Source organism: Larus michahellis, chromosome 5 (genome assembly GCF_964199755.1).
Source record: "Larus michahellis chromosome 5, bLarMic1.1, whole genome shotgun sequence".
Taxonomy (NCBI): domain Eukaryota; kingdom Metazoa; phylum Chordata; class Aves; order Charadriiformes; family Laridae; genus Larus; species Larus michahellis.
In genome coordinates, this window is record NC_133900.1 from 54,653,230 (window position 1) to 54,679,171 (window position 25,942).

General features: G+C 41.9%; 1 protein-coding gene and 1 long non-coding RNA gene across 6 annotated transcripts in view; one reads left to right on the forward strand and one right to left on the reverse strand.

Moving 5' to 3' along the window:
- Window positions 1-25,942, forward strand: part of NSD2 (nuclear receptor binding SET domain protein 2) — a 101,733-nt gene that overhangs the window by 571 nt on the left and 75,220 nt on the right. The window contains exon 1 of one of the 4 annotated variants that reach the window (XM_074587375.1): window positions 24,777-24,949. The exons of 1 other annotated variant lie outside the window; for it this stretch is intronic. The gene's annotated coding sequence lies outside the window, so the exon portion shown is untranslated. Of the gene's footprint in view, window positions 1-24,776; window positions 24,950-25,942 lie in introns of those variants that run through there. 2 more of the 4 variants (XM_074587380.1, XM_074587376.1) reach the window with 2 other exon arrangements.
- LOC141743380 (uncharacterized) lies at window positions 1,584-25,716 on the reverse strand. Of its 2 annotated transcripts, none has more exons than XR_012587028.1 (5): window positions 25,340-25,450; window positions 24,128-24,330; window positions 23,938-24,016; window positions 20,957-21,088; window positions 1,584-3,460 (listed from the first exon to the last, which is right to left on the reverse strand). It is a non-coding gene; the product is annotated as an uncharacterized LOC141743380 (long non-coding RNA). The 2 variants fall into 2 exon arrangements; XR_012587029.1 differs by lacking the exon at window positions 25,340-25,450 and adding an exon at window positions 25,463-25,716 and having other exon boundaries at window positions 2,001-3,460.

Consider the following 25,942-nt stretch of genomic DNA (forward strand, 5'->3'; position numbering starts at 1 on the left):
CCGAAGGGCAGCGCACCCATACCAGGCCGTGTGTGCAATGGCATTCCCTCGCGTTTTGGGGCCAAAATCTGTCATTTATGCTGGTGTTAAGTACCGCTTGGCAGCAGTTGTTTCACTGCACACAACGTGTATTGCTGTCTTGGGATGTGACAGGAAAAATACCTTTCTTGTGGAGCCAGGATACTCTTGATAATAGTACAGAAATTTGTCAATTGACAGATGTGCTTCACGAGTGCTGGTTAATAATTTGGCCACGGGTAGCATGTTATTCTTTAAATACCAATCTCTCCTGCCCAGCATTTTGGATCTTTTATCAAGTATTTCAGTACTCAGTTAATACAGTATGAAATAACACCACTAATGTTGCTTAGTTTTTAATTGTATGGACAGATGCAGAGACTAATCAGAATCAAACCGCAGAAATTATCATTTAATCTGAGAATAGTGAAATTTTAAAAACTACATGTATCAGTTTTGGGTGTTAACTCCTTCCTTATTGGAAAAAAAAAAAAAAAAAAGCGGGGGGGTGGGAAGCTGCTGGAACTGTTTTTCAACAAGATGGCTGACACCCCCTGTCAACAAGATGGCTGCCTCAAGGACAGGGCTCAAAAGTGACAAGGGTACCGTGGCTTCAGACCTATATTTCACAGGTTATTTATTATACCAGGCATTTGTACTTCCAGCTAATCCCCAAAGAAAATAGGTGCCATTTAATTTTATATGTAAAGGGTAGCAGAAGCTTCAGGTTTGACCCAAAACATGACTGAAACAGCGTCTCGTTCAGCAGGAAAAAGCAAATGTGTCTGCCATCACCCTTTCATGCTTGAGACTTGGCGAATGCAGGAAATTAATCAGTAACATTTTAAAGTTCTTTTGTGTATTTAAAGAAAATCCTCAGGGTTTCTCCTAAGTATAAAAAAATTGTATTAAACTACTTATATTTTTTATTAAAAAAGAACATGTGAAGATGGAATATTCAACTGACCAAATCTTAAAAAAAAATCTACATGCTTTTCTCCCATCTTTTGACTGTGTTGCCTACAGAAACACTGGTGGTGTTTAAATTTAGTGACTATTAAAAATTAATTGGTGTTATTTATGTGCTGCTTAGAGCTGCTTTTAAAGTGCTAGGCTCCAAATGGACTGCGAGGTTTTTAGCCAGCTGTGTTTGCTTTATGAGTATTTAAATATGTAGTACATTTAAATGGTTAAAATTGTTTAAAAATGTGCAACTTAACAGTAGTACTTTATGTTAATATGGCAATCTTAAAAAAAAAAACAACAACAAAAAAAAAAACATCTTCCCAATCTACACATTTCTCTCACTAGACTGCGTTTGTAGCCTTCTCTTGTTATTCTTTTTTCTTTCTGGTTGGCTGATAACAAAACCAAATGAAATGGGGCAACTAATGGCAGTTCCTCTAACAAAGCTGCTTAATTATGTAGAAACATTATATGAAGCCTATACAAGAAGAAGAATATGCTCTGAAGTCATTAAACTATTGACAAGAGATTTCGGACAGCAAACAGATGATTACAGAGGTCTCAATACATTTATGCAGACAAGTAACCAGACTTTCAATAGTTTCATTAAATTCATTAGTATTCAGGGTAGCAGACAATGTACACGCATAAGCCTTTTCAGAGCTGAATCCGTTATGTTTTTGTACAGTCTTTTGTTCCAGATTTGTTTATACCTGGGAGTTACATGGTTTTCTACCATATATGAAAAGGAATGATAATACACTCTGTGAAAATTTCGTAAATGGATACGGTTTCAAAATACTAATTGATTTTGTGCATTTACCAAGCATTGTGAAATAACACTTCAGAAAAGACAAAGTAGTAATAATTTTCAAGTAGTGGTACAAATTGCTCTCGCATGAAAAGGCCTAGTGTTTATAGGTGATACATGGCCCTTTGTTTTAAAGAAAAACATCTTTCACTCTATCCAAACCAACAGCCTGTGAGTTCACAAAGAAAACACTCATCCCCAAAATAAAACACCATACACATAGCTACTAGGGGTTTATTTTTAAAAAACTTAAGCTGCTACAGACATTTTAGACCTGGTTCTTAGAGCAACCATGTTGTTTGGAAAAGTTGTCAGCCATCTCGTTGAAAATGATGTGTTTCCGAGCAGGAACTGGGTGAGACACTAGAAGGAAGAAATACAAACCCTTTTTTCTAGATGGATTTAATACGGATCTGAGAACGATTAAAATAAATGTAATATTGAAACAAGATTATTGTTTAGTATTAAACATCAAAAATTTTTCCCCTGCATGTTGAATAGAAGCAAAAGCAAGGTAATCTAAACAATTACAAAACAAACTCCAAATAACAGGAAATTGCGATGCCTGTCACAGGCTGTGGGAATATTGAAACATGTATTTTACTGATAGATGAGCACAGCCCGGTGACCTGAAAAACGCAAGCATGTTTTACTTGTCTAAAAGAGGTATGTGCATAGGACCTATAAAAGCATAGGATATGCCTACGTCTGTGCATTACTTGCATAGACCTAAAAAAGGACATGAAAGTTACTTGCAAGGACATGAAAAGACAAGAACCTATAATTCCATTGAGGAAGTCTAGAGATCTGGAAATTGGGGAGCAAATGTCAATATGAACAGGGAGCAAAACTGTAAGGTAACTAGCTATACGTGCAGTATTAGAGCTCTTTCAGAAAATCTCTACTTCACAGTGCAACAGATTTCCCATAGTAAATAGTTATATGAAATTCTTATCTGCTATTGTCCCTTCCCTCTTCACCACCTCAGGAGCTCAGGGGGGTGGTAGGCAGATCCGTATGGGGAACAGGATTCCTTGGTGGCCTGCCAAAAATACCTGCACAGTTGGAGGGGGCACCCCTCCGTGCTCACCACGGTTGTCACCACTTCCCTGAGGACATGTCACAGGAAGCACTTCCTAGATCCTGTTGATTTTTTTGGTGGATGGATAATGGGACACCCCCCCCCCCCAACTTCAGACACGTGGTCCGTTGCCCTACAGCTTGTGAAGGGGGCTGTGTAGCAATACCAGAGCTGTGACGCTCCTGCCAGAACCACTGTGTTCGTTATGCAGGCAGGGCCTCAGTTCCCCCGTACACTCAGACGACAAGCCGAGCTGGCGGAAGGGACAGCAAGGGACTGGGGAGATGAGATTCAGCGGGCGGAGGGGAAGGAGGTGCGATGCGTGATGCTTGGGAGCAGGTGGGAGCATCATTAGCACTTGATGAGATGGGAGACAGGTTTGTCACTCCTCTGCTGCAACATCATGTTTGTGTACACGGTCTGATAAACCATGTAGTGGTACAGTTCATATACAGTATTTAAAAGTAGGATTACGCTTTTAGTCTGTAGAACCTGTTTCCATGGCAATCTCCAGGTTGTCTCCTTGAATAGATTTAACAATATGGGATTACCCTCATCTTTATTCACCACTGTTCAGCGTAAATCTGAAGAGGGGAAAAAAAAAAAAGACATTACTGTGTAGTAAGTTGCATTAGGTTTCCATTCAAAGGGGGAAAACCAACAGATTGTTAGTAGTTCTTTAAAAAATACTCCCAATCATCATCACGGGTTTCTGGGAGAGGCTCCCGGGATATGGAAGCCTGTCGCTCTGTAAATGTTAGAGCCCAAAGGTAAAAATTCAAGTGGTCGCTGGATTACAGGCTTGCTCTATATGTTCGTCCAGGTCACAAGTTCACCCCAGTCTGTAACGTGCCAAAACCAAGTGGCAGTGGCTACACATGAGCAGCAGCGTGGGAACAACCTGCCTTGGGTGCCTTTTTCCAACAATGAAGTGAAAAGCCACTCGGGAGATTTCCATGACAGTAATAACGCGCTGTAAACAGTCATTCCACATCGAAGGGTAATTACCTGCTCAAATTCTAGTCAAAAAGCCGTATTTTAAAAGATTGCGTAGGCTTCACCCAAATTAGCAATACAAAATAACGTATTAGAGTGGTCATTAATTAAATCTGACATGCAGGCAGACAAGGAGAACACAGCTGGGAGAGTGCAAACAGATAATTTTGCAAATCTTTTCAGACTGAGGAAAAAGCAGCATTTGCCGTTGATAGTGGAAGTCATACAGATTCTAGTCTTAACCAGCAGATGGAGCTTATGTGAAACAAACAAGCGGAAAAGATGCATAATCATGGCACAAAGCAGTGTTTTGGGGCGCTGCTGGCTGGCTACAGGACTGGAGGAGGACATGGGGAAAGAGCTAGAAGGTTCTGGCCAAGGAGGATCAAGCAGAGGAGGGAGGGCAGGCAGTGTTCAGGCTACACACTAGCAAAAAGGGGAAAAACGTAGCTATAATGAGTAAATTGATTTAGACCTTGAGAAATACAAAGGAAAAAAAAAAGGACAAAAGGAGTGTCTAGTGTTAAAAATGCACCTGCTAGTTCCAGCTGATATGAGAAGGTCTGAGATTTTGCCACAAAATACCAGTGCTGTATTTAAGATAACCTCCAAATCTGCCAAATTGATTTTACGAAAGACAGGATTTAAAAAATATGTATTTAGAGTTATTCTTTGCCTCCAGGTTTTTTCAAGTCTGTAAGGTTTGCAAATTCCTGTCTGCAATTAGAAACACAAAGCCGACAGTCTTTTGCCATCATCTGCCTCTCAGAGTTAGGTCTTTAAGAAAACACCAAATGTTGTGTTACTGTCAATAAAAGCCCCAAATCTGCCACCTCTGCTTTTATAAACCCATCAAGAAGGAAGACAAGAAAAGCACGCGATCAGGGAAGCCCTCCCCCACCGCATCCCGGATTTTGTAGACCTGATCCTGCACTCCTTCTGTATCTCCAAATTCCTGGTGAAGTCCACCAGTGTTACAGGAGTGCTGGAAAAACAGCAGGTCCCTGCAAACCAGATATCTTTCAGTTTGCATCCATTAAAGAAACAGCAGAAGGTCAGCATACCATTATAGGAGAATTTTTACCTTTTTATTCTAAAAAGGAGAATAATGGGCTCCTTCCAAGGGCCATTTTAGTGGCAATAACACAACTTTCTTTAGCAGTTTGGCAAGGCTGAGGCTGCTTGTGATAAGCACTGGTTTAGAGGGGAGAGGGTTACAGCCAGCACATGCACACAGCTGTATGACTTGGTAGCAGGCAAAATGCTACGTAGTCCCATTGTCCCCCAGGCGTATTTGGGCTTTGTCTGCCTCCAAGGAGGGAAGCAGAACTAAGCATTTCTGTTAAAAGAACAAATAAGAAAGATATTGAAGATGGACAGGTCGATTTGCTGAAGCCTGATGCTTAAAATTCCTGTGCAGAATTTAGTCCTCTTGGGCCTCAGCTGTTGTTACCTTTTTCTTGCTGTTTTTGCTGATGGTCTTATCAGTCCAGGCCCATACTTCTCACTATCAGCCTGAATGACCCTACCAGAATATGTCTTTCCAACCTTTGAATCGCTCTCTCTTGTTTACCTTTCAGCTTTAAACTTTCTACCTTACATAATCCAGACCAAGCCTGTAACGCAGATCTCACACTTTTTTATCCTGTTCTCCTTGACCCGACTAACACTCCCATCTTCCCTGCTGCCGTACAATGACCTCCCCATTCCAGCATGCAAACCCACAGCCCCTCCTTTATTCAAGTCAAAGAGCTGCTTTTCTCAAGAGGCCTCCCCACAGAGATAATGAAAAGCAGATTAAGAGATTTAAAAAAAGGAGTTGGTTCCTTTGGAATGGTCAGTGCACTTTCCCTTTCTACAACCACCCTCTATACTGTAAATTTTCTAAATCAGTGTTTGTCTGGATGTCTGTGCCTTGACCTCAGCAGGACCTAAGCTGTTGGGCCTCAATGCTACACATGCATATGCATGCTGTGTCCCTTCTCTATCAGTGACACTCACAGACACAGACTGGTAAAGGAATAAACACAGTTATGCACTGGTGCTTGCCAGATAATATCATAAAAGTGTTGGAAAGGGCTAAAAATTAACATTTTTATCTTTGTTCTTGTGATACAGAAAGAAATGGCAACCTCAAAGGCAAGTGAAGCGGGTTTCCAAACTTGGTTTGTACTGATTTGTAGGTATATGAGAATCTTGAGGAGAAGTACCTGGCAAAACATGATGAGAAACTATAGAAAAATAACAGAGCCATCAGCACAAGTACATCCTAGTGCTGCTTTGCCAGTATCCTGTCTTTTTCTTACACGGCTGAATTTCGGGCATCAGAAACAGAAGATGCTTTGTCTGGACTTTCCCATGTAATCAGCAACCTCTCTCCTGCCTGTCTTAGGCCTCTATTCATTTTATTACTATTATAGTATCCCCTAGAGACAGACTTAGAAGGCATTCACCCCCAAAGGTCCTGTTACCTTAAAGTGATTAGTTATTTTCTCAGTAACATGTTACATGCTCTCATCCTGGTTACGTGAGTATATAAAGTGTGGCTGGCAAGTTATATGCATATGTAAGAAAATACAAAGTTGACATAAAAGAGCTTCACCATTGGATTTGATCAGTAGCCAGGGGAAGTAAAGTCCCCCAAACCAGGTGCTCTCCTCTGAAAGCAGCTTCAAGAGGGAACTTTGTGTACAAACCGAAGCCTTAGCTGGGGGTTGCAAATACCTAGCAGTTCATCGGCTGAACAGAGCGAGGGCAACTTGTTGTGACTAATCTGAGCAACAGCTAAAGGTAAGACTGCTCGTCAGGGTGACAAACCCCATACTTATTCCAATATGACACATATCGATCATTTTCTTTTTTAGTCACTAATCCAACAGCTGAAAAAAGAAATACACCCAACAGATATCAACAAAAAGACTCCATTCCCCTTTGGCTCAGCCAGCAGTGCTTTCCTGTCGTGCCAAGGGAACAACCTCCTCCCCTTTCCGAGGCCTCTCCTCCCAAGGAACATCTAACTCTCCCGGAGCGGGAAGCCTCTTTCAGCATGCCAGCTGGGAATCAGGGCCCTGGGCTCAATCCCAGCACCTGTGCCTAGTTTTCTTACAGAGCGCAGCCAGCTGCTCTCCCAGGTCTGCAAATGTCCTGTATACCCTATTTCTTTTCATTTCTGTGTATTGCTTTGGATAAACAATGCAAATGTGTTGCTTATGTTTGGAGTTTTGCAAATACGCTATTTTACATTTACCTTCACCTGGTTTGTGTTAAGGATCATATCAGGGTACTGACAAATGGAGCCATGCCATGTTTTCGGTAATCCTTAAACCAGGCTTGTTGAACCAGTAGTGCCCAGAACCCCTGGTCTATTTTTGAGAGAATTTGAAGGTGAGCAGGATATAACCGCAGGCCACTTTGGAAACTAATGACATGGAGTTTGGGAGGAAGAAGTGCTTTTGATGGCTGGTGTTTGTCAGCGAACTTTTCTGGCATTACACATGGTAGCAGAGAGTATAGCTGACCCGGAGGGTTCACAGGCATTAGATAATTGCTTTGGCTCTGACTTAGTTCACAGCACGTTAGACGAGTCATTTCTATCTGTGACACCGAACTATCAACTGCAGACTTCCTGTGTGGAAATAATTATGCATCTTTTCCGAGTTTGCATTACATTCTTATTTATCCAACAGTTCTTATGCAGAGAGGCAAGGTTGGAGTTAAGAGAAGACTGTTGTCACTGCTAATAGCTTAACTCTGAAAAGTCTTCATATCATTCAAAAATCCTAGTATAAACAGGAGCCAGACTGGGGCTTGCATTCTGTACCGCAGCAGGAAAGGGATACATAGAGGACTGGAAAATAATGAAGGTGGGAGGAAAGTGAATAGAAAATGGTTATTATCACTGCTCATAACAGCATATTAATTCAATCAGTTTATCTAGGAGCAGGGTTTAAAAAAGAACAGACGGAAATAAATTTTCATATGAACTCGTTGCCACAGGATGTTCTAAAACCCCAAAATATAAATAAATATGTTCAAAATGAAAACAGGCAACTTCAAGGGAGCTAGGCTTAACAAAGTCTCTGATACTTGCTTGTCTAGATGCAATGTCTGGTTCAGAAGTTAGGAAGTCCGTAAACTACTGATTTTCAGAAGCAGGAATGACACAAGTGGGTAAGAGCTACTTTTCCTATGCCCCGTTTCCAATTCTAAGCATCTATTACTACTTCCCTTCTTAGTTTCCCTTGAGGAAAGGACATGCCTAAGCCTGCTTAGAATTTTAAAAGCCTTCTCCATTCTGCACGAATAGAGGTGAGAATAAGAGACCATAAATGATTACCCATGGGCAGCTAATGAAAACCATACGATGCAAGTCCTAAATTGGAACCAAGGAGGTCTCTGAGGTGGACTGAAGGGTCGCTGTTCCAGGGTCGCCCCATCCTGGGGGGCTGTGGCAGTTCAGTTAGTCCTAGACAAGCACAACAGAGTTTCTGCCATCCTTGCGACTCCAGGTGTTGCTGTCACCAAAAAAAGAACAAACAGGTTAATAGAGATGGGGATTTTTTGAAGAAAAGTGTAATGAAAGCCAGGCCAGAAAGGGAAAGGATTTCAGTATTGTTGGTAACTTACATAGAACTCTACAGCATGAAACTCACAGGTAGGGAACTCGCATCTTTGACTTTCTCACCACAGAAGTTTGGTAAGGCTTTTTGGACTGTTTGGACTTTACAAAGTTTCGTGTTTAGACTTTACAAAGTCCAACTTCTGGCACAATCCAGCTAGCAATGACTTACAGTCTTTCTCCCTCTAGTGGGTAATTACCCATGAAAGCCACGAGGGCACGTGCTTTAAAAATTTGCCTTGCACTTGCTTTCCATTGTCTTCTTTCTTAAGTTCGCTTTCTTCCTCTTTCCTCTGTGATCTTTCTCACAAATACATTCAGTGTTCTCTTGATTCCCTGTAAACATCATGTCTGCTCTTCTTCCATTCTTGTGCTATGCGAGGAGTTGGGCTGTTTGAGGATTTTCTATTTGACTTTGATGTAAGTGGAAATGAAAGTAAAGAAGCTGTCCAAGAATGAACTTAACATGAAATATTCTAGAGATTGGTGGTGTTTGCACAGAAGCATGCGTGCTACCTCCAATATGCTGGAGACTTAGAAATCTAGGAAAAAGAAAATCCTAAAACCTACCTTAAATGGGTTCCTGAGGTTTGTAATTTATTTTTTTCTATCTGGAGTCAGTCAAAAGAAAGTTGAGTTTACAGTTGGGTTTTCTCATGCTTAAAGTTGATTTATTTGGGTGGAAAGTCTTCTGCATTTTGCTTAGTAGTTTGCTCGCTTCACATTTGTTGTTCCATTACGAAATATTAACAGCAAAATACATAAGCCAGCTGTGTTATATCTGAAGTTAGCTCTCTAACAGCAACAGTTAACTACCAAAGAGTATTCCCAGAGCAGAGCTGACATTAATTGAGAAAGATAGTGCCCTCAAATATGTTGAGACAAGATGCTATAGAAATTGATCTAACCAGACCATGCCTTTTGCCTATGGAGCTGCATTTCCCTCCTTTGCAGAGCATATAGGCTAGATACTATTACTGTTACTCCCTTGAGATTAATGGAAATATATTAGGGATGAATCTCAAAGGTGTTTCCTTTCTCTGACTACTCTGATTTTTCTGTCTGGTTAAGCACATTTCAAAAAACAAGATGAACAAGCCAATATTGTCCAAATGAAAAATGACAGATCTGGCTGAAAGAAATTTTTAGGTCAGGCTTTGATAATACATTTCTCAAGTGACATCAGTCTTTGTATTAATCATTATCTATTATCCTTCTGATTAAAACTTTGAATTATCTAAGTAAACCAACAGGAAAGACATTTTGCTCCAGTCCAGGTATTTTCCAGGTTCCTTGTGGCACTGACCTTTTTCTCAATTCACTGTAGTAATGCTGTTCCTCAGAAGTCACTAATTAGAATCCCAAAAGAGTCTTTATTATGGCAAACTTAAGTATCAGAATGAGAATGAATGAAATTAAGATAAACTGGAATTTAACTGAAACAAAGTAAGATCATGGATTATTTGTTCTAAGCAAATTCTGCTCCTGCTAACACCTATGCAATCCATATATTTACATTATTTTGTGGAACAGCATCATACGAAAATAATTTTGCTATATAGCATATCAGGATTATCAACAGAGTTACTTTACTTACATGAGTAAAAAATATTGTAGCTTTTGCTCCCTTTACAACTGAAATGTCAACATAACTAATTTCATTTCACTGTAATAAAGATGAAATGAATTCCAATCCTTCTCCTATATCAGTAACAACATATTTTTATTCAGCTGAGACATTTCATAAACCTGCTGAAGGTAAGAATTGCAGACGGCGCTGAGACAGGATGTGGAGGCAGGGAGAAGGTACTGCAGAAGAAATTTACGGATTTTTGTCTCCAGAGCTTTACTGGCATTGATGTACAGGAAAAAAAGGATCCAGTGACTACCAGCTTTCAAGACCAGCTTGTAGAGCTGACAGTAAGAAAATGTTCTTTCGCTTCCAAATGGAGTAATTTGTTCTAGAATTTATTAAGACACTGTAAACAAAGAAACTTACAGTGCCACATCCTGTTCTTTATTTAGGTTGGATGAGGGCTTCGTTTGGCATAATGGAAACTAGATCAACTGCACTGGGCTAAACGAAAGGCCTGTGAGTCCCTTTATCCAATCTCTGGTCATAGTCAGAAGCAAGTGCTTAGGGAAAGAATATGAGAAATGGGGCAAGCATAGAGCGTTGGTATCATTAGCCTATTCTGCCTGCAGCAGTGACTGTTGTATTTCATCACTGCTGATAAAGAAACATAGAAAGTAGTCTAGCGGTCTGAGCACAGAGCTGGGAGCTATGAATCTGTGTGTTTCAGTCTTGCCTCTGTCACCAAGGTTACTTGTATATTGCTGTGTCCCAGCTCATGTGCATGTGTGCTTGTGGCAAACCTGTCTCCAAGCCTCTGCACTGCAGAGGCACACACAGCCCACACTTATGTACCCACACTCGCATTCACGCTGTAGCTGGCCAGGTCTGGTATTATGGTTCGGAGAGATTTGTTCCTCCCTAATGAGCTGCTTAACATCTGTGATTGCTTCCTGAAGAGCTGCATTAATATCCCGGTGCACTTCTTATTGTGCCCTCTTATCTCTCCCCCATTCCTTCTCGTTCCTCTATTTTTCATGTGGTTATCATCACCGGTCTTTGTGGCCCTTATGCTTTGTCTTAAGCTTGTCATCCCTCAGTTCTTACACTCCAGAACAGCAGGCTCAGTGCAGTGTAAAAACTCTGCAAATGTTTTCCCCAACTGCGTAGCCCAAGTCAAGGTCAATCTATCAAGTAGCATGGAGAAGCTGAAGAAGAATTTTTTTAAAAAACTATGCTCCACCTTGCTTCGAGACTACCCTGCAATTTCCAGCACCACGAGATCGCTCTTGAATGGACCCTCAGAAAATGAATCCATCAGCTGCAGGCCCACTTCTGGTCATCTCACAGTTTCACTGTTGTGCCTGAAACTCTGACACCTCCTCCTCCGCTGTCTTGTCCACTGCAACCGTTGTTCTCACCTCCACTGGTCTACGGTCCTTCCAGAAACACGACATGGAGGCCCGCATGCTCCACACTCAGGGCACTACTCAGAACATCACAATGCAGGCAGATAAATAGGTAGTTGGCAGAATCTACCAGTTTGATGCATTACTTGACCTTTACAGCCGTTGGGCATATCCTCGTTTCTGCAAGCTGATTCCAGCTGGCTAGATGGAAGGGCAGATTTGAGGGATTTCTCCCCCAAATCCCTGCACCTCAGGTTGAGCAGAACCCTGGAGAGCTCCTGCTCCTCCTCCTCCTCCCCCAGGCCTGCAGCTGCGCCTCTGCGCAGGGCAGGGGTGCGCAGAAACTGGAGTAAGCCACATGCAAATCAGGGTTGAGTGGTAACCAAATATGTCTAACCCTGGGGGATGCTGGTGGGAAGGGCAGAGTCAGAGAAAGGGAAGCGAGCAAACAGGCTGGAATACTGGAATATGCAGGCCCTGGTATATTGGCATGTCAGGGGAGGGCTGTGTATAGTAAATAAATAAATGTGGGTACACATGCTTTAGCTGTTTCCCCAGGGTAAAGTGCATTGGAGTGTGTTCAAAGAGTAATATTTGCTTTATACTGTCCCGCGAGCACAAGTTCAATATATACATTAGGAAATATTTAAAGGGTGTGTGCATGCATGATCAAGGAATTTAGACAACAGCCTGACTAATCCACATCATACACCAAAACCCATCAGTCTGATCTCAATCCCAAATTTCTTACTTCTCAGTGTTACAATTTCACAAGCAATTAAAATGGCTACTGAGCTACATTATGTTATTATGAGCAACATCACTTGTCGAGATTTTAAGTATGAAAAGTTACGTTAATTGTTAGGCATTACTACCCAAGTAAAAATTACACCTCAGTGTTAAGAATGCACAGCATTAACTTGTTTAATATGATAGCTTTGAAAGAATGGTATGTTTTTCTTTTACATTTCTACTACAAGACCTTTGCTATTACTTTGTTCATTAAAATGCTTTCTGCAATAAAGACGATTCAATGATTTTGCAAACCAGCCTCATCCCTAGAATGTTATAATTTGCCAATTTCAAGGCTTTTCAACACAGACCCTTGCATATATGTCATATATCGCATTGCAGATTTCATCCAATAGCGGAAAATGTACTCTGAATGCAATATCATCTTATCAGTATTCTAGCACCATAAGCTTTCTCACTGCAAGCAGGGTACTGTTCATTACAATGAAACTGAAAACGGAATAACTGAAGGATTGATTTATATGACCTTCACTCAGGAATGTTCTAATTCTGACATAATCTCTCCGACTGAAATCCTAAACACTGTATAATTTTGATTTATTACCCTTAAAAGAAGGAGCTTAGATCTATAGATCAACAGAATACCTGGCATGAAAAACAGTGGTGCAACAGCTCAGGAAGACTGCAAGAAAATGCAGATTGATCACGTGACTTTACTCCAAACATTGTCTCCGCCAGCAAATCCAAGAACAGGGCTGAAAGCAAGTGGAAAAACATTATGCGGATGTTTTCACAAATCCACTCTGTCACTCGGAAATCTCTCTTGACTATATACATTTTTATAGCAAAGATAAGGCCTGTTAATAAGTTAAGGCATGAACCAATCTGTTTACTAAAAGTTGCAGGAAATGTTTATTAAAACAGCTAATTTATGGCAAAACAGGGCCAGGGCTTGATATACTACACAAAAGGCTGCTCTACCAGGCAGCCGTTTTCCTCCCGCACCAGCAGCATAACCTATTCTGTGCTATTCTGTCCTAACATCCGCTTGTCACGGGGGCCTGCGGAAGGCTTATCTATGGTGTGAGGGTACATTCGACCTGTCTCTGATGGCTGGCAGGTGAGAGCTAGAGCAGCCCTACAGCGCGCTGCTTAAAAATAATAGCTGATATATTTTAAGCAAAGTAGCTGGATCTGAGTCAAGTAGAATCTTACTGAATTGAAAGGTGAATCAGGCTGGTTGTGTTACTATTTGGATTTTTTTGGTGAGGTAAAGAGAGCAATTAGAAAAAAGACCAGAAACCCAATGAACACAGTTTTAATACCTTCCAGAATTGAAATCAACAGGTCATTTAATTTTAAGTGGACTAAGAAACAGAAATCTGCCCCCAACCCGCGCTTTTTCTGTTCTTACTGTTGGATGAAATTAATGCTTGCCTCCTTCCCTCCCACACACTTAGCTCACACTTCCCACTTAGCCACTTCCCAGTCCTGTTTTGGACAAATCTTTATCTTATCAGCCTTCTTTTGCAAATCCTTCTCCTCTAGAGCACTTAACACCCTCCTCTTTCACAAAATCCACCTTTTACAAGTGGTATCTAATCAATCTTACTTTATCCCAGCCAGAAAACGGAGGGGCTTGTTTTAGAAAAAATTTCTTTTTACTCAGTGCATTTGATGGCTGGTAGGAATATTTTGTTTAGTTCTAGCAGATGGTAGTCTCCTCCATGCAGGAACGTTTGTCTGCTTCACTGTATTGCACAATGCTAGTCCAAGCATATTATTCTCACCTATGAATGGGCCTGTTCATTATTACTCCCAAAGATCAAACATTACACAACTCCTCTATTTTTCACTTACGGACAGTCTGAGCTACAGCTACTGCAGTCACTGTAAAAGCACTATAGCCTCAGAGAGATATTCCTTCCTTCCTGAATACGTTAGAGTGGGTATACCAGGAACTAAATTTGTGCTCAGGGATAGCAGGAAGTGCCCGATTCTTTTTATGTGTTTGTAGAAAGGAAAAAGAAAAGGAAAAAAAAAGAATGAACTTGGGTGGAATCAAATTTAGTACATTTATTCCCTCAGCTATACAGACACAGTCTTTAAGAGTAATAAAATAAATTATTTATATCAAAAACTGCTTTCTACCAGACTGACATAAAGGCCTATAAGCAGTGGACAAAAGAGAAAACAACAGTGTACATTATTTTTATACTCAATCAACACTATAATCATATATGTTGCATATCAACATATACTAATACAATACAGACAATATTTGATTCTTTGGACTAGTTCTGCAAACCAGTCCTGGCATGCTTGATTTTCAGTATGAGCTATTTATTGAATTCTCAAATGAATGTATTTATCAGTAGGAAAATCAAAACAGCAGACAAACTAATATAGTCTTAGATTTCCCAATGGTGAACTCATTAGCAGAGTCAATTCTGGACTCAGCCTGGCATGCACCAGACCATGCTTGCTTTCCAACATAATGACAGATGATCGTAAAAGCTTAACAGTGTTTTGCTATGGTGGTAAAGCAGACAGGGATGGGAGTGAAGAGCAACACAGTATCTTCTTCAACCAATGGCAAACCATTAAGTATGAGAGATTAAGAACTAGACTTTATTAGGATGATTATCATTACCCTCAACGACAACTATAAAAAGCAGTAAGTCAAATGGTTCTGACTCACGTGTTGAAGGGTATTAGCATCTGTGGAGGAAATTCTGGGTATGGGCTGTCACCAGTGGCTAATCCCTCTGGAACAGGTGCACAGCAGTTTGCCAGTCCCACATCATAGCAGGGCTGGGAGCCAGGGGATCCAGCTCATAGGAGAGATGCCCATTTGGAAAAGAGGTGGAACAAAACAAGAAAGGGCACTGCCTGTCTTGGCATCTCTCCTGAGTGGCTTCCACTGGTAAAGTTTTGGTGCCTAGCACAATTTGGAAGCCTTTCTCCCCTCGCTGCACGTCAGTGGTAATACCCTACCCTTCCTTCACCAATATCAAGTTCTCCCGGGCCACAGCAGCAGCTCTTGGGTGAAGTACTTCTGCAGCCAGTATGTTTGTAATTGTAAATTCAACAGATTCTCTATAAACTGGTGACTGTTAATATTTTAAAATATCACTGGAATGCGTAAGTAGCAGATCAGTCTAACCTGACTAAGGTCAAAGAACATTTATCAAGCCCTTTCAGGACAGAAGGCAGAAATATTGCAAAATTGACTTTCAAAGGAATGAACAAGGAATACAGACTCAAAATTTCAACTCTGGCAGATGCTGAACCCAGTGTCATTTGATCTTCACTTAGGTGTCTGAGCAGGTCAGCAGAAGGAAACCTTTCTCAAAAATTATTGCTCTTGTTCAGCTAGTCCAAACTGGTGCCTTCTGAATAAGAGAAAACCGTTTCTTAAAAGTAATATCAATAAAATAGTATAAAGTCTTTTCACTGATTCAGATACACCCATTAAAACTTACATGTTGTAGGGTTAGAAAGGACCCTATCATCAGACCTGCACTAGATGGACTGAAAGACTTCTTGAAGGGATTTTTTTTTTCCCATCTGAAATACAACATACCTTTCAACACAATATATCTGCCCGATTAAAGTAATTCCATTGATGGAGAGTCTACCAGTCATAGTTTGATTATGATTACTTTTTATTGTAAACTTACTGTATTCATTATTAACCTGAGCTGTAAAAAATATTAATACTAGTAATTATTAAACTTGAGAACAATACTAAAAAAGATTAAAAAAAAAAAGAGGGAAATGAAGCTGATTAAATGTCTATCTCGCATTGATTGCCAGTAGCTGCTAGTGTTAAATTAAGAGGTTATTTTATTGTCCTCTGCAGCCAAGCTCAGCCATACTCCATTCAATAACCAACAATTTAGGTCTTTGAGTTAATAATAATTACAATAAAAGTATTCCCCACTTTCCGGCGTGCTGTGTTTATTTTAGGATATTAACACAGCAATCCAAATACAACACGTAAGACTCCCTCAGGGCTTTCTGTCTCATATCCCAGACCTTCTGTTTCTTTATAAGCTTTAACAGCCACAGTTATAAGAGATATAAATAGTCCGAAGCACAAGAGAATCTCTCTTCCCTGACAGAATCTTTATTTACAAGCTGTACAAACCTAAGCAGGTCAAATAGTCCCTTGCTGGCAGGTTAATAAGGCCCACCTGCCAAATAAACCTACCAGTGAACTTCACGGAGCCTACATAAATCCAAAAAGCTTGGACAAGAGAAGATTTTCTCCCTAGGAATCATACTGAGACGGGATGCTTACAGTTCAAAAGGGGTTCATCTTTCAAACTCCAGAGTGCTTGTCTACCTGGTGCATACTTGTAAGTGTGCAAAAAGCTTGCAAAAAACATGGTTCTTACCTTCAGAAGACACCATTATTTAATATGTATATTTCAATATTGCTTACAGGACACCTACATGCTGAGGGCTCCTGTACTGGTGCCATACAAACATGCAAGACTTTTAAGTCTCTGCCCTTGAGTTCTCAATAGGTAAGTATGGTTGGGTCATAAATCAAATCTTTAAAATTATTTAAGACTTAACATACAATTAATTTGCTTACAATGCCATGAAAGAGAATGGAAGAATAGGATAACTGATTATTTAAGCTGACCTAGAAAATAATCCTCACAAGCCACAGTACATTTTTAAATTAATATTGACCGCTATCAATGTGGAATTCTGTTCCCAGACCTGAGCTGTTCAAACACTACTGTTGGGTAAATGTTTCCCACTGAATCAATGACTTCTTTATGTTCTTTCCTGAATCAGCAAGGCCCAGCAACTCTCCTAGTGTGGGCATATCCATAGACCTTTCAAGAGGCCTAGTCACTATGTTTATATTGCATTGTAAAAAGCTTCTCCAAAGCATTCTTCAGATTTCTATTTGCTGTTTGTACAGTCAGCAAACTGTTAAATTCTGAGAGCATGCCTCCTAATTTATTATACTTTTAGGATGGCATAGGCAGATGAGGGCAGACAGCCATGCAGCAGTGGTTTGGAGCTGGGCAGGAGATGCTCCCTCACCCAAAACTCTGAAGCAGGAACTTGTGATCCATTCATAAAGGGCGTTAGTTTACCTTTGCATTGCCAGGCTGAGAACTGCAGCAGTACCAGAGATGATACACAAAGAGATCATATGTCCCAGCCTCAAAGGTGGCAACAGCAATTAGGGAGGGCAATATATGGCTGGAGAGGCAGGGTGCATGTGTATGAAGGGCGGGGATCACAGGTCCAATTTTAACTAACCAGCAAAAGTCTGATAAAGTTCTTTAATGTATCATGAGGGACATGTCCATAGCAAGCCTACAGGCTCTCTGCTGCCTGCCTATAAAAATCCTTGGGGACAGGTTACAGGCAAATCAGGGAACACATAAAAAGGTGTGCAGCTGTTCCTTCCTGCAGGTCTAGAGTGGGCTAGACCAGACTCCCTGCAGGCACTGGGGGTTACAGCTGTATTAAAACATGTAGGATTGGGGCTGCAAGACGACGACTCACGTACGTACACTAAGTACATATATTTGCCAGAGTGCCTTGAATGTAAGTCAAATGTAACAGTTTTACAAGTGTACGTGAAATAAGGAACACATGTAGAATGTGCATTTAAGATGGTACGCTGTAGCAAAGCATTTAGTTGCACTTTGAAGGCCTCTCATGTCAGATCACTGGAGGGCATCAGTTTCAGGATTCTGATATTTTAGGTGAGCTGCATGCTGGGAGCAGTGTACTTTTAGTCAGATGCAAAAGTACCTCTTCTAGCCCCTACAAAGGACTTCTGGGGGGAGGCAGAAGTTGGGGCTTTGACTCACAGGTTAGACTCCTGAATTCCAAGTGCCATTTAAGTGCCTGTCTCCTCCTTTGGACCAGTGTAAACAGTTTATTCCTGCCTTGAAGAACCAGCTGAAAGCCAGAAGATGCACATAACCTCATCCCTTCAGCAAACACCACATATCCAGTTGCTGTAGCAATTGCAAAAGGAAGAGTGTCCAACACATGGTAGCTTGTGTCCATGTGAATGAAGCTATTATTAGCACAATGGTACTACAACCTTGCCCAGCTTCAGTGTGAGACAATATAGAGTGGGTGAATCTTCATGTGGGCTTGGCCAGCGTGCAGGAGACAGCCTAACACCTCTTCTCTGCTGAGTACATTCTTCATGTGAATTGCAGTTTAGTTCAGCTGCTGTAAATGCAGCTGAGACAGTCCAGTGTTTTTCTACTGTACGTACAATGGCTGCAGATTCAGTGCTGGAGCCAGAACTGCCACAGTGGGATCACTCGTGCTATAGGGTTGAGCTGCTGAGAGTGAACCACAGTAGAACTCCTGCAGGCAGCTCAGCAGCTGCCTTTCACTCCCTGCTAGGGCTTCTGCACCAAGCAAGGGCGTATCATAAAATGCCTGCACTGATTTGCAGAGTGTAAGCTCTGGCTCATTAACAATAACCGAAGCGAACAAATATAGCTTAGAGGAGTGAGCGCATCAAGCTCGAGAAGAGTGTAAGAACATGGCAAAATGTGCAAGGAACACGTCCTACTCCTTTCAGTTTTCACAGCAAAACCAGCACAGGTGATAATTTAGCAGTTAGGCCTGCATTTGCAAGCCTGCTCATCCTGTGCCTCAAATACAGTTGTTTCAGCCCTCATTTGTCAAGCAAATTTGCACGTACTTAACAATATAAAACAAGTGCTAGGCATTTTATATAAAAGTCTCCAAACATTTCTCAACATTAGTGGATACTTCTGAAAATGTCTGTCAATGAGCATTTTTCTCAAGGCATATATACTGACTAAATGGGATATGATCACAGCTACAATTTCTCAGTACAGGAAATTGCCAGCCACCAACATAATTAGAAACAGTTCATATGATCAAATTAATCATTCAAAAAAGAGCAATTACTGTTAACAGAATAATGGCATGCCTTAAAAAAGAATGAAATTAACCTTTAGGACCGACATAGTTACCCTCACCATTCTGTACTGAGGCAGCAAAGATTAATATATGTGCAAAATAAAACACTGCATTAGCATCTGCTGAAAACAGAAGTAGCATTATCTATCTGGCCTATTCAACCCTTAACAAACTTTATTCTTTGGCACTGGCATAGAGTGGAAATATCAATAGTGACTTCTCTGCCAAAATGGAAAAAAAAAAACCACAAACAAATACCCACAACTTCAAGACTTCCATTGCTATATAACTTACCACATTGTGTTTAGCACCGAGCAATAATTAGATGAAGATTAAGCATAAATCAGTAGTTTGAAATGCAGTAGAATTAACACTCAAACCTACATTACGGCTCCTCAAAAGCTAAGAGTTATAGAGTTAAGCTTTAGTTTACCATAACAAAATAAAATCTAGAAGTGCATACCAAATATATTGAAAAAAACCTGTAGTTTCGCTCTGTAGTGCTCAACATTAGTTCTGATTATGAATGTATTACAGTATTTATACTTCTCCATGAGATTAAATTTATGTTTATAAACACAGTAACATGCTATGCTATCAATAGAAAGAAGAGTTAATGTGTTTTGAATCCTCAAGCTGTGTGTTTCTATATAGATCAGATTTATTTTATTCTGAATGTCAGCAATCTTTAAATTAAGTCATACTGATGTTGAAGATAATTAGAGACATATAACTTCTACAGATAAATTTATTAGTGCACTGAAGTTACTTATACCAGGCTAGAGCATGTTAGCTGCTTAGAACTGGTATACAGCTGTTATTTATCATCCCAACACTGGAAAACAGCAGGGACACACTCCTCAGTTTTCCTTTCTCCTGGCCTCTGCCTTCCCCTGAAGATGTATCCCACTCCCTCATGTCTTCACCTTTTCTTTTTCTCAATCAATGACACTTCCCTTCTTTCTGCTCCGCACAAATGATACAAACAGAAATAGGTATTTGCAAGAAGAGCGACATTTACTCCATTCTTTTCCTAACTGAAAAGGCATCTGGTAAACAGACTGGTGTATAACTCATAGTATGAAGAAGATTTACATTGAACTGTATATTTTCATCAAGGTTATAATTTCTTACTCTGAACATATTTAAGCTATAACTAATAGTTACACTTAAGATGTCTCTCATTTGGACAGAGACTAACTCTATTTGAGATTCTCTAAGCAGATTATTTTTTTCCCCAAAGAATCAACTTTCAATTAAAAATACTATTACTCCATTTTTATATGAGATAACATAAAACATACGAAAAGTCTGAAAAGCCTGTACCTTCTCATTTTCAAGTGAATTTGAAATTAAAACAATTCTAATACACAATGCTGAATTTTTTTAAATAACCATTTTCAATGAACTTTCATTCAATTAATTAGCAAATGTATGTGTGGGTTCTCAAGAACTCATTTAGTGTAATTTAGTGTAATAATTTTAGGATGACTATCCTACATTTAATATAAAATACTTTGAAACACTCATTTAAGTTTTATACTTCATTCTTTCTTAACTCTACATTAGCAGCTTGCTGTCTCCATATTAAGCAGCGTGCAATATGTTGTATGGCCAAAGACGTAAATGCATACATGCCAATAAAGATTTTTCTTAACAGTCATGATGACACACAGGCTGACACGCTGAAGGATCAGTGGCTCTGTTAGCTATACCTCACATAGCTAAGGATAGGTTCAGACAGGGTTCAGGCAGGTTGGAAACAACGATTACTCACTGTTAATCTGAAGGAAAAACATGGACTGTGGCCAAAATCAGCACTCAGGTGATGGGCTGCCAGCTGACAGCGTGAAAGAGACAGTAATGGTGATAGGAGGGACAACACTGGGAAGGTATCTCTGCGACAGTGCTACAACAAAACAGAACAATGGGCGGCATTAGCTTTTCCAGTGTGTTCATGTTTTGAAGGAGAACTACAATGTCTTCAGTGTTTAGCCCTAATAGGTGGAAGAGTCCGTGAAACAAGAAAAATCTACATTTGTAGATTCTGTATGGCCTAATACAGTCCTTATCTCATTAAACACCTGTAGTACAATAAACACTGTGGACAGGCTGTGCTGCTGTATTAACTAACTTGCGAATATCTGATTAACTCATCAACTGCACTCACGTAACTTCAGTTTAACTCTACCTGTAGTTATGTTTACATTGCCACCAAGACGATGCGCATTCGGGAAAATATTTACTAAACAGATGACTATATAAAATCCTGAAACAAAATAAAAAGGGATACAAGAAGGGAATTCAGGAAGCAATCAATCCTTAGGATCCGTACAGGAGAGAAATGTAAACATGAAGCTCCTGCCACAAAGACCTAAAATGAGATTAAACGTGCTTGCTAACCACAGCGTCGTTACAATTGGCCTTTGCCAGGGGAAAGAGAAAGCTTTAGCACAGGGACTGCTAATCTCCATTATTTCTGATAGCAATAAGTACCCCAAAGTGTGCCCCATCCCCTTGCTAACAGGGCTGACCAAACTCTCAGGGGAGGGAGTTCTGCAGTGTCGCTCGGAATAGGACCACGCATGTAGAATTAGTTTCTGAGCTCTGCCTAATACAATGAAACTACAGCAGCTGCAGTGTGGGCATTAGCCTTTCTGGCACTGTCTGCCCCTGTGGTGGCACCCAAAAAAAAAAAAAAAAAAGAAAGAAATCTTCCTTCAGCTTCAGAATTTCAGCATATCCTAACATAAGCCTAAGGTCAGAGGCACGGACTACCATTGTTGAGGAATAAGTGATCTTAAAATGTAAATTATCTTTCGGCCTAGTAACTAATTGATAATCTCGGAAATATTTAAATATTTCTAGAACACTGTGTAGCCACTACATATATTTAAATTCCTTTGAGTTGAACAGAGGGATATTGATCTTGATACTATTTCTTAACACAGTATATCCATAAAGGCTAGAAGTAAGGAACAATAAAATTTTAAATACCAAATGAAACAGGAGTCGTTAATAAATGAGTACTATTATCTGCTGTAGTTGTACATCTTTTGGTTTCAACGACCCGTTTGGCTATCCAGGAAACATCAAGCTGTTAAAAAATATTACCTAATTCAAAATCACAAGAAAATGTAATGAAAGAGATTAAAACCCCCAATTTGCAATGACTATAAATAGGTTAGAGGACATTTACTTCAATTCTTTTGAAGCCATAACTCAAGTATAATGCAGTGTGCCTGTTATTTGTCAGCACAAGCTCATTCTGCGCTTCATGTGCATTTACACCATCAGAAGTTAAAAAATTTTTGAACTCAGTTTTCAGGAGTGTAATATAACTATATCCACTTTCAAAGAATCAGCCTCTTTGTGTCCTGCAGTGAAAAAATTGAGAGATTTTTATTATCACAATATGAGCGCAAGAAAACAGACAATCGTTTTTGAAATAAAAAAAAAAACCTGCATTTGCAGTTTCTGTTTAAAAGGGTCGTGACACTGGATTGCACCAGTGTCTACATACAGTATAAACTGGTACCATTCCAGTTACAAGGTGTTAACTCCAAGCATAAGTTTTCCTGGAAGTTTGCATGGTGGGTCTATTAGAAGGCAATTACGTGACTGCAAATCCTAGTTGCATAGACAGGGCCAGTGATCTATAGGAGTTGAAAGGACTAAGGAAGATTTGTTGTCACCTTGACCACGAAAGCAAAATCCTTGCACTTAAACAACTGACAAAGGCAGCAAACATGAGAACTGCATAATCTGGAGGATCTCATGCATTAGTAATAAGTACAGAATAAAAATCTGTTTCTCTTTTATAAGTCATACATAGAGATGGATTTATATCATTGAGCCTGAACACAGAATTTATTCCCAAGAGAAAGCAGATAATGCATTTATAGCATGCCAATTATTGATAACTATGTCATGCTTTGTACTTTTAATATGTTAGCATTCTTGTTCAACTATGGGAGAAAAGCACACCTGTATATGCCCTGATGTAGTAAAACAACAGGATTCACATATTTGTACTTCTGTTTATTTGTACTGATAACGGTGCTTCTATTTTTAATTAGAAAACTTTTTTTTTTCTGTAAATGCATATAACAACTTTAGAAAGGAAACTGTAAGATGAAATTGTCATGACAATTCAAACCAGCTATTTTAAAACATGATGACACTTTAATGCTATAAATACTGACATTAGAAAGTTAAATCTTGTTTGTCTAACACCTTTGAGACTGTGTATTTTTTTACAGAAAGGCTGTAAAACATGTTAAGTACCTTTATTGCTACCGACAGGTTTCCTTCAGCCACCTTGAGATTAGCTTTAATCAGCCAATGATTAAGTTTTGCATTTCTAAGTAATTGACGGTAAATTTGCCCTGTTCAGCTGTTAACTACCACACTAAAAATATACACCCACCATTAAACACACACGTAAAAGCATCGACAAACTTTAACATATGAAAGTAAATTAATTTCCTAAAATAGCTAAATAAATAAATATCCGAGCCTTTCTGTAACAGATGGTGTAATTTCACCATTATCCAGAAAGCATGATGCTGGTGTCCTCCCCTCTTCCATTATTGTGTTTACCTTTCACAGGAATGGCATTAGGCCCTTAGCTACCAGGTTAATACAGTATCCATAGCACCGAGGAACTGTATTCTCGGCCTTGTACAAAAACCAGTTTCTCAACACTCCACAAATCCCTTATCAAACCATCAAAAGCTTGAAAACGTTGGCTATTACCTGCTTTACTTTATCTGGTGTGACAGCTCATGAGAATGTTTGTTCCTATTGTAACATGACGGATATTTAACGATTTGGCCTAAAAAAGAAAAAAAAAAAGCTGTGCTTTCAATTGGCAAATTGCAACCACATGTACTTATTTTGACGCAAACTTTAAAAAAATAAATAAAATAAATAAACCAGGCCATACTTCCAGAAGAGACAGCCGGGGTAATTCACAGCCAGGCACACTTGGATTCTTACAACTATCCGACAGCCTCAAAATTGTGTGCAGTTGTAGGGAAAGTTGAAACATTTGGCTTAAATCAGGATTTTCGGAGAGCACACGTGTACGACGGCTGCCGAGGCTGGCGGCTGGAGAGGGCACGGTCACCAGGCTCATGGCGAGCATCCCTGGGCCCAAAGGGGGAAAAAAAAAAAAGTAATATTTAAAAAAAAAATGGATTGAAAATAAGTGTTTTCCACCGACCTCCGGCAGGCCCTCGGCAGCGCTCTCGCCCACCTGGGGACGCTGCTGTGGTGAGCCAGGCCCCCCCTGAGCGGGCCGGGCCCCACACAGCTCCCGCCTTCGGCCCCACCTCACCCGCCGTGGCCTTCCCTCCCCTGGCCCCCAGCCCGCCCTCTTCTTCCTCCCCACCGGCCGCGGCTCTGTCAGGGCGGGCGGCCCCGCTCCCACCGTGGGGCCAGGGCTGGCGCTGCTGCTGGCGCTGCTCCCGCCGCTGCCGCCGCCACCGGCCGCCCCTGGGCCGCGCGTGCGGGCGGCTCCGTGCGGGGGGATTTGAAACAGCCGCTCCGGGGGCAGCGCAGCGGCGGCGGCCAATCAGCGGCCCGGATTTTTCGCGCTGGTTCTGGCCGGAGGAGGGGGCGGGGCCGCCGCGCAGGATCGCCCGAGCCGCCGCCGCCGCTGCCGCCGTTGCCGTGTCGCTTCAGCTCCCGCCGCCGCTCCCCAGCACCGAGCTACCGCCGCCGCCTCCGCCCGGCTCTCAGGGGAGAAGGATGCGCTAGGGCACAGGTCAGTAGGCCGGGAGTGCGGCTGGCTTTCCCTCACCACCACCCCCCCCCCGCCCGCGCCTCCCCGGGGAAGGGAGGAGGCACCCGGGGCACGTTCCCGCAGGCCCTGGGCGGGAGGCGGGAGCGGCGGCGGCGAGGCTCCCTCGCCCGCGGGGATGCTGCCGCCCGGCGCGGCGCCTCGCCGCGGTCAAGTGGGATTCCGTCGTCGTCCCCCCGCCTCCCGGGCTGGGACCGCGGGCCCTGCCCGGCAAAGCGCTGTGGAGGCGGCGTGGGGGCCGGGTGGGGGGTGTCCCGTCGCGGGGTATCCGCTCCTTCCTTCCCCCCGCTCCTTGCTCCGTCCCTTCTCCCGGGGACTCCCCCTCCGCCGGGGCTCCGCTCCCCTCAAACTTACCGCCGGCGCCCCGCCGTCTCCATCGCCCGGGCAGCCCTTAGCTCCCGTTTCCCCCCTTCCCCGGAGGAGGGTTTTTTTGTTCGCTCCCCCCCTCTCTCTCCCTCCTTCCCTCCCCCCCGCTACCTGGCCCTCGCTGAGGGGGCCACCGGCCCCCCCCGCCATCCCATCCCTTCCCCGGGAGGCTGCCGCAGGATCGCTGCTGCTGGGCCTGACTCTTGGGTGGCGGAGGAGCGGAAAGGAGCGATGCCGAGCCGGAGTCCCGGCTGTTGCAGCTTCATCCTTCCACCGCCGCCCTCCTCCTCCTGGGCGCTGCGGGAGGTCGGGGGCAGCATAAAGGGGTGAGGGAGAGGTGCCCACCCGTCCCACCTCCCCCCCCCGGGGAGGAAGGGGCGGGGGGAGGAATCAATCAGTGCAAATCAGAAAGAAAACCGGGGGGGGGGGGGGAGAAGAACCGATGGGAAGGGAAAAAAAAAAAAAGAAAAAAGCCTCCTCTAGGGTTTAAACCGCCTCCTTGAGGGGTGGGGTGGCTGCAAATGTCCCCCCCCGTGGCGGTGAGGGTGTGGGGAGGTGGAGGCTGCTCCTGCCCCTTCCCTGCGGGTAGGA